We start from the raw sequence: 13,906 nt of genomic DNA on the forward strand, positions 1-13,906 counted from the left end.
TCACGTACTTTACCCTCAAAAAGGAAACTTGAAGTTCGTACTTTGTTTTTAGAAAAACAGAACAGAAAAAAATTCAAAATCGGTGGAAACGATGAAAAAATTAGGCTTGGAGTTTATTGAAAAGAAATTAGGCTTAGGGTTTATTGAAACTGCAGATCATTTGCATGCAACATGAAGAAACAAAATTAAGATTATTTTGTTGCTTTATAATGTTTGAGAAAAAATATATTTAAATACTAAAGTTTCTTAAAAAACTACATTTTTTTCAGAATGGCAGTTTGCAAACATTCATATGTATATATATTTAAAATTTTGTTTTTAAGAAAAAATGACAGAAGTCATAGAATTCAATCAAGTGTAGTGTAAAAAATCTACGAATTAGAAGAAAAAGTTAGTTGTATGAGAAACTAAAAACAAACAAACAACAACAATAGGGTACATGGTTGAAATTAATACATCTGTTTAACTTTCTGTTTCTTATATTACCTTGGTGAGTTATAAATTAGCATATTATTATTTCTACTATATATATCCTATATTTTGTTACTATACTAACTCAACTCAAAATATTAACCAAACCGCTGGTAAGTGAACGTCGTTTTGGAGAATTATGTAGAGTGTTGTGTAAACTACAATGAACAGGAATCAGTGATACTGTTCGAGATAAACGAGTAACATTTATTGTTCTTACAATTGTGTTCCACCATTTCTCTGCAGGATTTTAATAAACACGTGTACTTAACATTAATTGTTATCTGTTCAATACGTTGAAATGAAATGAAGCATTATTAATAATGTAAACATTATATTCCCTATGCTTTTCAACAAGATTCATTGAATAGAATGTATACGGTATTCTATAGTAATGGTCGAAAATTATAAATATCAAAACAAATAGGGATCAGAAAATTTGAAGTCAACGAATCATGTTGTATGATCTATAACAAATACTATTAGGTTACTAAAACAAACCTGCGGGTAATTTGAGAAAGACTGAACTAAGCTAATCCAGTCAAATGATCTATAACAAATACTACTAGGTTACTAAAACAAACCTGCGGGTAATTTGAGTAAGACTGAACTAAGCTAATCCAGTCAAATGATCTATAACAAATACTACTAGGTTACTAAAACAAACCTGCGGATAATTTGAGTAAGACTGAACTAAGCTAATCCAGTCAAATGATCCATAACAAATACTATTAGGTTACTAAAACAAACCTGCGAGTAATTTGTGTAAGACTGAACTAAGCTAATCCAGTCAAATAATCTATAACAAATACTACTAGGTTAATAAAACAAACCTGCGGGTAATTTGAGTAAGACTGAACTAAGCTAATCCAGTCAAATGATCCATAACAAATACTATTAGGTTACTAAAACAAACCTGCGAGTAATTTGAGTAAGACTGAACTAAGCTAATCCAGTCAAATAATCTATAACAAATACTACTAGGTTACTAAAACAAACCTGCGGGTAATATGAGTAAGACTGAACTAAGCTAATTCAGTCAAATGATCTATAACAAATACTACTAGGTTACTAAAACAAACTTGCGGGTAATTTGAGTAAGACTGAACTAAGCTAATCCAGTCAAATGATCCATAACAAATACTATTAGGTTACTAAAACAAACCTGCGAGTAAGTTGAGTAAGACTGAACTAACCTAATCCAGTCAAATAATCTATAACAAATACTACTAGGTTACTAAAACAAACCTGCGGGTAATTTGAGTAAGACTGAACTAAGCTAATCCAGTCAAATAATCTATAACAAATACTACTAGGTTACTAAAACAAACCTGCGGGTAATTTGAGTAAGTCTAAACTAAGCTAATCCAGTCAAATAATCTATAACAAATACTACTAGGTTACTAAAACAAACCTGCGGGTAATTTGAGTAAGACTGAATTAAGCTAATCCAGTCAAATGATCTATAACAAATACTACTAGGTTACTAAAACAAACCTGCGGGTAATTTGAGTAAGACTGAACTAAGCTAATCTAGTTAAATGATATATGTCAAGAGCTACTACGTTACCTAGACAAACCTATAGGTTGTTTATATAAGGTGGAACTCAAATGATCCAGCAAAATGATCTATGACAAGAGCTATTGGGTTATCTAGTAGTTGTACGTGTAGATTAAGTAAGTTTTAACTCACTTAACTGAGGTATGTACACTCCTGAGATGCTTAGAGAAACGTGCACGTGTTTTAAGTAAGGTTGAACTGATAATTTTAATTTTTGTTTCTTTACCACCTGCATATTTATAGCAACATATACAGTTATATGACGGGAATTAATCCTGTTTTCTTTAGATGTGTTTACCTTTACAAATATTATAACTTGTGACAAATGTATGCCATATGCTACTTGTAATTTTCTTGTGAATACGAGAAACGAAACAAAGGCAAAGTTTTACTGCAGAAAAAGATTTCTCTTTAACTTAAATGTAGAATTAAAAATATTTTAACCATTCGGTATTGGACTTAAATCTAACACAGCTCGTCTTGAAGAATCATTTAAATATATTTAAGTCTGAATTTTTTAAACAGGTTTACCGTTATCATTTCTCAAGACTAAAGAAACCTGTTGTTTATTATGTTTACACAAAAGTTCCTGGTCAACATTACAAGCCACTTTTGTGGAAAATCTCGGTAGGCACTTTTATATATATCAAAGTGATTGTGCAAGAATTTCAACAATATGTGACAAGCAGTTTGTAACACACTACGAAGTTTATTGTTAAAAACAAAGCAACAGAATGAGCACCAAAAACCAGTTATTAGCGTAATAAGCACTCAGACTTACCACTGACCAACGAGAGAGGGTTAGGTGACAAAGGTGAGAAAAGACTAGTAGTACAGTTTTTATGCATGATTAATTAATTATCTAGCTAAAACAATTTTAGAGTAATGAAATATCACATTATTAAAACATAATTATAAGTTTGCCATCATCGAATTTAAAATCGAATTGACAGCTTTTACTTATCAGAGTATACTCAAAACGGGTAGTTGATATATGTCCAGCCACTGAAGCAAGATTGGGCTGTATTTCATAACCCGAATCCTGTTGTGCCAGGTTGTCATAGGGCGTGTCTCCCTCTTTATTAGTAACAGCGACACGCTTATTTATAGGTTTAGTACTTCTGTGAAATATTGCATCCATTAAGAATGATATAGCGTATAATGAAATTTATTTGGATGTACATGACAACGCGAGAAATGGGTGAAAGAGTGAGTAACGTGACTTGAATATAATCTTGATATCAACCTTTCAAACTGAGTGTAATGTGACCTGGTACAAAGTAATAATTCTTAGCAAACGTAACCCCTCTCTCCACTTTATATATCCAATGACGAAAGATGTGCACCTTTCCAGCACTTATAAAACTTTAGTGAGGTTTTGACCACGTAAGGAAAATTATATTTCATCCAATAAAACTTCCTTTAAACTTTCACAATTATCTAAAATTACTTGTAACTTGAAATTACTGTAAAAAGGTAGAAGGAAAAATGAAATAAACTATTGTAAGAAGTATAATATCTTAAGGAAGTTGTATTAGAATAGTTATTATTATATATATAAATATATATATATTAATATATATATATTAACAAACACACACGTATTTATATATACAGAAACAAACAGTAGTACAACTGGATGGCATTAAGTTAGTTGGGGAATACCTTTAATACATTTTTCTAGAGAGTATAGTGTCTACAAGTGAAATGAAGCATTACTAGTAATGTAACCATTACTCTCCAAAATCCCCAATTCTTTCAAACAAGATCCACTGAGTAAAATGTATAAAGTTTGTGAATGTTATAAATTTTAATTTAAAAAAAATTCACCAACGTTAAAATTTAATCCCCCTCAGTTAACTTCCAGCAACGTAATTATTAAAGCTTTCGAAACACCCGAAACTTGTGAGGTCCTTTCAAATTTCGTTACTGATTTTCGTTCAAAGATACACGAGGACTAACTGCCAGAATCCACTCCTAATTTTCAGCTGATAACCTAGAAGGAAGATAACTTGTCGACAGCACACAAAGCCAGATCTTGGGATATTCTTATCTAACGGAATAATGATGCTAGACCTTTACTTTCATATAACATACCCACTGCTCCAAAGTACAGAACACGTTTTTGTTTTTGCTACAGTATGACGTCAGCCATAAAGTTTCGGATTCACAGTCCCAGATTTTAAATTATAACCACCGCCCAGCCTTTGTGTGAGACCTTAATATTCAGTAAGTTGATGTATTGTTTGTTCTCTTCAGATCACTGATCTAAGATAAGCGTTACTTATATTGTTAATCCTAATTTACACAATTTTAAAATCTTCAAAGGTATTTCCTTTAGAAACGGACGATGCCAACTCAAGCTTAGAGATAATGTTTGTATTCAGAGAATTATAATTTTATGTTATATTTATGGTAAAGCTACACATAACTTTATCAAATTATTATATATGTAAAAACGGCTTGTTTGGGCTGAGAAAATACCTTACGTAGAGAAGCGAACAACGTTTTGACCTTCTTCGGTCATCGTCAGGTTCACAAAGAAAGAAAGAGGTAACGGACCGGAAGCTGACCACATGTTTGAAAGGGGTTGTGTAACTGAGTGTCGGAATGTAGAGGGCGGTGGTAGATGTTTGAATATATAATTTTATATTATTTACTATATTATTCTTAATATAGGAATAAAGGTGTTCCCTTGTATTGGTTTATTTTGGGTTTAAGTTGTTATATAAGTAAGGCTTTTTTAATTTTGCGTTTGTTTATGTTTGTTCCTTTATTTAGTATTTGAGTGTTTTCTATGGTTATGTTGTATTTTATTGACTTGCAGTGTTCGAAAACGTGTGAAGGTGACTTTTTATGTTCTTTGAATCTGGTTTCCATTTTTCTACTTGTTTCTCCAATATAGAAGTCGTGGCAGTTATCACATTGTATTTTATAAATAATGTTGGTGTGGTGTTTGTCATTGTAGTTTTTACATAGTATAGAACTCAGTCTTGTGCCTGGTTTTTGAACATATTTGGTATTAACTGGAATGTCATATTTTGTTACTAGTTTTGCCAAATGTTGGTTATTTTTGGTTTCGTGATTTTTTAATTCGTGAAATATATTTACTTTTGTTGGTTGATTTTGCTTTCTGTCTAGGTGTGTCCATATAATGTTTTCTACGGTTTGTGAAGGAAACTTATTGATGTTGATGAAGTATTGTTTTATTTTGTCTAATTCGTTGTTAATTTTATCTGGTGAACATAGTTTTATGGCTGCGTTTATTTGGTTTTTTAGTATGTTGAGTTTTTGTTGTGTTTCATGTGCTGAGTCCCAAGGAATGTATAGTCCAGTATGGGTGATTTTTCGGTGGATTTCTGTTTTAAATTGTGTGTCGGTTCTTGTAATTTTGAGGTTAAGAATTAATATTTTATTGCTTTCTTCCTGTTCAAATGTGAAGTTAATGTTGGGATGTATGGAGTTAATGTAATTGAAAAAATTAAATGTGTGTTTTGTAGATGTGATTCCCCCAATCATGTCGTCTACATATCTGTACCAGTATGGTGATGGATGTAATGCTGTGTTAATTGCTTGTATTTCAACTTGTGTCATAAAAATATAGTCTAGAACTGGTGATACTGGGTTGCCCATGCTTAGGCCATTTGTTTGTATATAGTTGTGGTTGTTGAACATGAAGTTTGTCTTCATCGTGGTGAATTCTATGAGGGTTGCTAATTGGTCGCTGGGAATGTCTATAGATGGGTTAGGGTCTCGGATACAGCGTTCTAAGGCTATCTTGCAGGCTTCAGTGGTTGGAACTTCTGTAAAGAGGGATATAACATCGAAACTGGTCATTAAGGCTTTATGATTAAGTCGATTTAGATTAGACTTGAAATTAAAAGAGTCTTTGATGAATGAGCTGGCTGATGTTACATATTTGGAGAATGCCCATGTTATGTATTTACCAAGATTGTAATTAAACGATTCATATGTGGACATTATTGGTCGTAATGGACAAACTGGTTCATGAGGTTTGGGGATGCCGTATATTTGTGGTGTGCGTGAGTCGGTTTTACGTAGGTGGGAATAAAGTGTTTGTGAAATTGTGTTGGCTTTTTTCATTTTTAGTAGTAATTTGTTCAGTTGTGTCTCGTGTGTCTTTGTTGGATTTGTGTGTTGGTTTAAATTTGTTTGTGTCTGATAGGATGTTCTTCATTTTTTTGGATGTATTCATTCGTGTTCATTATGACTATAGCGTTACCTTCATCTGCTTTTAGAATTTTTGTTTTTGTCTTATTTTAGGTTTTTAATGGAATTAATGTATCTTTTTGTAAGATTGTTTTTTAGCTTTCTGTTTTGTGAAATTATGTTGATGGTTTTGTGAGAAAATTCTTTGAAAAAATCGTTTAAGATGTTATTTTTAGGTGTTTCTGGAAAATATAAATTTTTAAATTTTTCCTGGGAAATTTGGCTGTTGAATGTCAATAAAACTGTCTAAGTTGTCTTCTTTCTGTTGGTTGTTTTTGGTTGTTTCCTTGTTTTTGTTTTCTGTAGAAAGTATCACAAGTCTCCTGGCTAGATCTTCTAAACATGTTTTGATTTCTATGGTTGGAATGTACCTAGGTGCTATTGAGAAGTTGAGTCCTTTGTTAAGTAGATGTATCTCGTCCGTGTTTAATTGTTGGTCGGTTCTGTTAATTATGAGGTTAGTCAACGGTTTGTCGTTATGTCTTTTCTTTGTTTGCATCTTAGTTTTTCTAGTTTTTTGTTGTGGCAGATCTTTTTGTCTCTGTCATTTTTAGTGTCGATTTGGTTTATGTTTTGTTGTATAAGTCCGTAAATCTCTGGTTTGATGTAGCATGCCAGTTGATGGTCTAGGTTCATTTTTTATTTTTGTAAGTCATGTTGCCTTTCGTATTTCGTGTTCAACTTCATGTTCAACAATCACAACTATATACAAACAAATGGGCTAAGCATGGGCAACCCAGTATTACCAGTTCTAGCCAACATTTTTATGACACAAGTTGAAACACAAGCAATTAACACAGCATTACATCCACCACTATACTGGTACAGATATGTAGATGACACGGTTGTGGGATTCAGATCTACAGAACACACACTTAATTTTTTTCAATCACATTAACTCTATACATCCCAACATTAACTTCACATTTGAACAGGAAGAAAGCAATAAAATATCAATTCTTAACCTCAAAATTACAAGAACCGACACACAATTTAAAACAGAAATCCACCGAAAAATCACCCATACTGGACTATACATTCCTTGGACTCAGCACATGAAACAAAACAAAAACTCAACATACTAAGAAACCAAATAAACACAGCCATAAAACTATGTTCATCAGATAAAATTAACGATGAATTACACAAAATAAAACAATACTTCATCAACATCAATAAGTTTCCTCCACAAACCGTAGAAAACATTATATGGACACACCTAGACAGAAAGCAAAATCAACCAACAAAAGTAAATATATCTCACGAATTAAAAAATCACGAAACCAAAAATAACCAACATTTGGCAAAAAGTAGTAACAAAATATGACATTCCAGTTAATACCAAATATGTTCAAAAACCAGGCACAAGACTGAGGTCTATACTATATAAAAACTCCACTGACAAACACCACACCAACATTATTTATAAAATACAATGTGATAACTGCCACGACTTCTATATTGGAGAAACAAGTAGAAAAATGGAAACCAGATTCAAAGAACATAAAAAGTCACCTTCACACGTTTTCGAACACTGCAAGTCAATAAAATACAACATAACCATAGAAAACACTCAAATACTAAATAAAGGAACAAACATAAACAAACGCAAAATTAAAAAAGCCTTACTTATACAACAACTTAAACCTAAAATAAACCAATACAAGGGAAAACCTTTATTCCTATATTAAGAATAATATAGTAAATAATATAAAATTATATATTCAAACATTTAACACCGCCCTCTACATTCCGACACTCAGTTACACAACCCCTTTCAAACATGTGGTCAGCTTTCGGTCCGTTACCTCCTTCTTTCTTTGTGAACCTGACGATGACCGAAGAAGGTCGAAACGTTGTTCGCTCCTCTACGTAAAATATTTTCGCAACCCAAACGAGCCGTTTATACATATATGTTTTTCTTTACAAGTGGGTTTTCTCGAAATCACTGATTATCAAATTATTATTCTTATTCAGCGAATAAAACACTTAGTTTTCAATGAAACAGTTGGACATAAAAATTATTGTTGCATGTCATGTGAAATACTTCGCATAAAAGCGCTAAAATTAAAGGTTTGAATAAAGAAATCTGAGTCCATAGGAACTACAAACCTTGCTATTCTACCGCTGAGAATATACAGGTGTTTGTCTATAAGACCTATGGAACTACAAATCTTGCTACTATATTGCTGAGAATATACAGGTGTTTGTCTGTAAGACCTATGGAACTACAAACCTTGCTACTATATTGCTGAGAATATACAGGTGTTTGTCTATAAAACCTATGGAACTACAAACATTGCTACTATATTGTTGGGGACCCGGCATGGTCAGGTGGGTTAAGGCGTGCGACTCGTAATCTGAGGGTCGCAGGTTCGCATCCCCGTCGCACTAAACATGCTTGCCTTTCCAGCCGTGGAGACGTTATAATGTGACGGTCAATCCCACTATTCGTTGGTAAAAGAGTAGTTCAACAGTGGGCGGTGGTTGGTAATGACTAGCTGCCTTCCCTCTAGTCTTACACTGCTAAATTCGGGAAGGCTAGCGTAAGTAGCCCTCGAATAGCTTTGCGCGAAATTCTAACACTTAGATCATAATCCATTATTGAACCTGTAGTTTGCCTTGGTTTGGTTATGTCTGATAGAAGGAATGTTCTTAATGATATGGGTACTATGGCTGAAAATATTTTCAATTCAAAGTGACTTATAAATTCATGATGACGAGAAACCCACTTGAATTAAAAATGTATTTCAGGGCGGCTGGTATGGGTATTAACACATTTACCAAAATAAAGCAGCAAACAACGTTTCGACCTTCTTAGGTCATTTTCAGATTAACGGTTAACTAGAGATGACCTAAGAAGGTCAAAACGTTGTTTTCTGCTTTATTTTGGTAAATGTGTTAATACCCATACCAGCCGCCCTGAAATACATGACTTAGAAATGACACTATGGATTCGGGAAATATTGTAAAATGCATGTAGACATTTAACGGGTAGTCAGGTTTACGGTTGTGCAACATAAATACTGCAAACACATATATGTAAATAAAATAGGTACTCATAATCATATATACATTTTTACAAATTAATTATTTGGTGACCGGAATGTTCCATAAATGTGTCATTCACAAGTAATCTATAAACACAATAGGAAACGCTAAGCATTAGTGATATCTCTTGACGTTAACTTCATAATATCATGTGATGTTAATTTAAGTACTGTATCTGATATTAACTATTATACAATCTCCCACCAAAAAAATACTCAGAAATGAACTCATGAACTCAAGTAAAATTATTTGTATAATTACAAACTGGAAACCTCGCTGTTTTTATTTTATTAGAATGATATTATCAGTGTATGTTTGAAATACTTGCACATTTAGGCGTTATTTACAACAACGCATTTCTTTCTGGAATTAATCTGTTTGTAAATTCACATTCACACGAATAAATAAACATTTAAAAGTTTGATATACATTCAAACTCTCTATAAGATAGATCGGTATGAACATAATCAAATAAACTCATGCGCTTTTGGATTTACAAAGCTATTCATCACTTTGTTTGTTTGTAGTTAAACAGAAAGCTGCACAAAGAACTCTCTGTGCTCTGCCCACCATAAATATCGAAACCAGGTTTCTAGCAGGGTATGTTCTTAAATATACCGCTGTGCCATTGAGGGACGCTATTTATTAGATACACAAAATTATAATAAAATAGAATTAAAAGGAAACTAGATTTTATGATGTACAATAATATAACCTGTTAGGTTTGTATAATTAAAATAAGGCCCGACATGACCAGGTGGTCAGGGCACTTGACTCAAAATCTGAAGGTAGCTGACGCAAATCCTCGTCACCCCAAAACATGCTCGCCCTTTCAGCTGTGGAGACATAAAAATGTAACGATCAATTCCACTATTCATTAGTAAAAAAAGTAGCTCAACAGTAAGTGGTTATGACTAGCTGTTTTCCCTCCAGCTATAAAACTGCTAAATAAGAAACAATTAGCGCAGATAGCCCTCGTATAGCTTTGCGCGAAATTCAAAAAAGAAACAAACGTTTTGTAGTTTTAGCTTTTCTACAAAATAGTTAATTTAACACAAACAGTCTTACTAAACAGTTTAATATATAACATAATCTAATCAGTTATTTAATGTGCAGCATATAATATTTAACGTATGATATATAATGTACAATATAATACTTAACTTATAGTGTGTGTGTTTTTCTTATAGCCAAGCCACATAGGCTATCTACTGAGCCACCGAGGGAAATCGAACCCCTGATTTTAGCGTTGCAAATCCGTAGACTTACCGCTGTACTAACGGGGGGGGGCCTTTAACTTATAGCACAATACGTGAATTAGAAGGCGGAAATTTTTGTCTAGTAAAAAATAGAGAGGGCAGACGGTAGTTGTTGTTGTTTTAAATTAAGCACAAAGTTACAGAATGGGCTATCTGTGTTCTGCCCACCACGGGTATCGAAACCCGGTTTTTAGCGTTGTAAGTCCGCAAACATACCGCTGAGCCACTGGGGAACCGGCAGACGATAGTTAAATCAAACTAAATTAAGGGTAAGAACCCGGAGGAGATTCCTAGAGTGAGGAAACTTTGTGCCAGACTATTTGATGTAAAAAAAAGAGGCCAACAATAATAATTAACAATCAAAACCAAGGAACCATTTTGACGGTCATGAAATCTTAAATATCAACCAAACAATTTAAAACACTTTTTTTACAATAGTACCTAATTTTATATTTTTTAGAAACAGTTAACATAAAAGTACGTGCAACAAGGAACAAATTTTTCAGAAAGTCCTCCTCTGAGACAGCAGTAGTATGTCTTCGAATTTACAACTGTGGTCTCAGCAGACAGCCACATGTGGCTTTGCTACAAGAAAAACGCGAACATGTTTCAGAAAAAGATAAAATATCCATTAAGAAGATTTATTATCGATTATTACAACTTACCAAAAATAAATGACGATATTATTTGGCTTTCACCTTGACAATGAAGATAGAGCATTAACGTTGAAGCTTGAAGACTTTGTCAATGAAGGTATAACATTAACGTCCAAATGCGATAACCTAGACAAGGAAGACAAAATATTAAGGCTGAAACTTGATAACTTCTCTTTTTAACTTTTAAATTATCTGAAATATTAAATATTTTAAAGCTTTCTTCGAGCCAGTATGAAGGTTTTTAAAGAACAAATCAGAAACGAGATATAATAAAATATTATATAAAAAATTGCTTATCTCATAACAGATGTAGCCGTCCCATAAAACATTCAGAAGTGAATTTCATCATTCGAGTTACTGTTGCACTGGTTATATCCTGGTAAATTATAGATAGTTACTGTTATAAATTAAACCTCAGAAAAAATATTTACATTTTTTAAATTTTTAAATCAATTGATACTAATGTGTATACAACTGATATTATATTAATTTGTTTTCTTTATAAAGTAGACAAACATGAGAAAAATTTGGGACCGTTTCAAATAATACCTTCCTAAAGAACTAAGACTAGTTATCAGTACTTAAGTCTGAATAGTTTTAGTGGTTGAAAAGTGGATTTTGTAATCTCAGTTCGCAGATTAATTCCTAAGCCAAATAGTCAATAAGAGATCTTGTTATCGCTTTGGGTGAAGTTTTGAAGAAAGGAAAGTAATTTAATAGAAAACTCGCGAAGTTTGCTAACAAAATGTGTGCGTGCAAAGTTAACTCATAAATTTATATTTATACAAAATTATCATCCAGGAGTTGTATACATTTTCCTGACAGATAGATCTGGTGATGCATAACATTTTAAAATTGTAGTAAGTGACCTGTACTTTCTCCTTTGATAAAAAAACACTACTAACAACACGGAAGGTCCTATCTATTACGTACATTTTCACATCTGTTGTTCAAACTGCGCCAAGAAGTCTCCAATTTTTATTTGTCGTGACTAAATAAATTTGTTTTTAACCCACGACAATAACTTTCTTAACACTAAGCCTATTTTATTTGAAGACAAGCAAATACCCTCTCGGCTTCATGGGGTGTAATATCGCCACTAGGTACAACGATGTGTTTTCAACAGCGATCCATTCTTCTTTATTTGAAAACAAGTAAATACCCTCTCGGCTACATGGAGCATAATATGGCCGCTAGGTGTAAGGATGTGTTTATAACAGCGTTCCATTCTTCGCGCGAGGGGAGCTTGGCAATGTTCTGCTGACACTAACATGTATATTTGTCTCTATGGCTGTCTTGACCTACTACTGACCTTCTGGAATGATTGATGAAAGATATAAAATGCCCTCGGGGACACGGTATTATGTCCGGGGAATTGCAACTCTCTAATCCAGGTTTCGATACACGTGGTGGACAGAGAACAAATAGCCCGTTGTGTTGCTTTGTGTTAACTTCAAATTAATAAAAGGTATAAATAAATACATCAATACCGAATTATATCTACTGCGTTTTAAAATAAATTACATAAGTGATACACTAGGATATGAGAAATAAGATAAAAACAGCGACAACGTTCGTTTCCAGGCCATGATAATTTCTTTTCTCTAAACATCACCGGGTGATAATTAGACAAACTATAGTTATAATAACGAAGAGTCCAACTAGATGGTGGTGTAATATTGAAATAAATATTGTGACCATTTAAAGAAAAACAAAAGGGAATGCCAAATACTCGTGACAAGTTGAAATTCTTTCGGGCAGGATTAGAGTAAATCAGTTTATAAAGCTGTTTTTCCTTTTTATTAGCTATGTTCTAAAGCATCCAGTATTTGACGATTCCAGTCTTATGGGATAAACGGCTAGGCCAGACTCCTAAAGATGAAGTACAGCTATTTGTAAACTAGAACTGGGCCCGGCACGGCCAAGCGTGTTAAGGCGTGCGACTCGTAATTTGAGGGTCGCGGGTTCGAATCCCCGTCACGCCAAACATGCTCGCCCTTTCAGCCGTGGGGGCGTTATAATGTTTCGGTCAATCCCACTATTCGTTGGTAAAAAAGTAGCCCAAGAGTTGGCGGTGGGTGGTGATAACTAGCTGCCTTCCCTCTAATCTTACACTGCTAAATTAGGGACGGCTAGTACAGATAGCCCTCGAGTAGCTTTGTGCGAAATTGAAAAACAAACAAACTAGAACTGATGTTCAGAGGGAAAATAACCAGTCAACAGGACTCAGTTCCTAGGTGATCACTTTCATCGAATAGTGGGATTAACTTGTCTTTCATTCAAAGTCTTTGCAGGTGACAGAACGAAGTATATCACGGATCGAACTTTGGATCTTTCAATCCGCAGTTTAGAAAGCTAACCATTAAGCCATACCCAACCTGAAAATTTCCAAGACTATATCAGAATTGGACAATTTAAAATAAATAAATAAAAATAAAAAGAATTAGATGTACCTATTTCCTCCTCCAGTAACTCAGCGGTAAGTTTGAGGGCTGATAATGCTAAACATTTGGAATTTGATAGGCTTGTAGAATATTTTTAATCTTCAGAAAAACATAAACAAACGAATGTAGTGCTACTTTAAGTTTTTCAATTTAATTTAAAAGTACAAATAACTGTTACCATTTTACTCTTCGTGAACTTGAAGTATAAGATCGTTTGACCTTTAAACTCAGTAA

The 13,906-nt window shown here is 33.3% G+C and overlaps 1 long non-coding RNA gene across 2 annotated transcripts in view; it reads right to left on the minus strand.

The window, feature by feature from the left end:
* Positions 1 to 12,324, minus strand: part of LOC143249770 (uncharacterized) — a 43,599-nt gene extending 31,275 nt beyond the window's left edge. For both annotated transcript variants that reach the window (XR_013027937.1, XR_013027936.1), the window contains exons 1-2: positions 12,162 to 12,324; positions 11,238 to 11,354 (exon numbers count right to left, since the gene is read on the minus strand). This is a non-coding gene — a long non-coding RNA (uncharacterized LOC143249770). The remainder of the gene's footprint in view (positions 1 to 11,237; positions 11,355 to 12,161) is intronic.
* Positions 12,325 to 13,906: the final 1,582 nt, after the last annotated feature.

This window comes from Tachypleus tridentatus, chromosome 4, assembly GCF_004210375.1.
Source record: "Tachypleus tridentatus isolate NWPU-2018 chromosome 4, ASM421037v1, whole genome shotgun sequence".
In the NCBI taxonomy this organism is placed as follows: domain Eukaryota; kingdom Metazoa; phylum Arthropoda; class Merostomata; order Xiphosura; family Limulidae; genus Tachypleus; species Tachypleus tridentatus.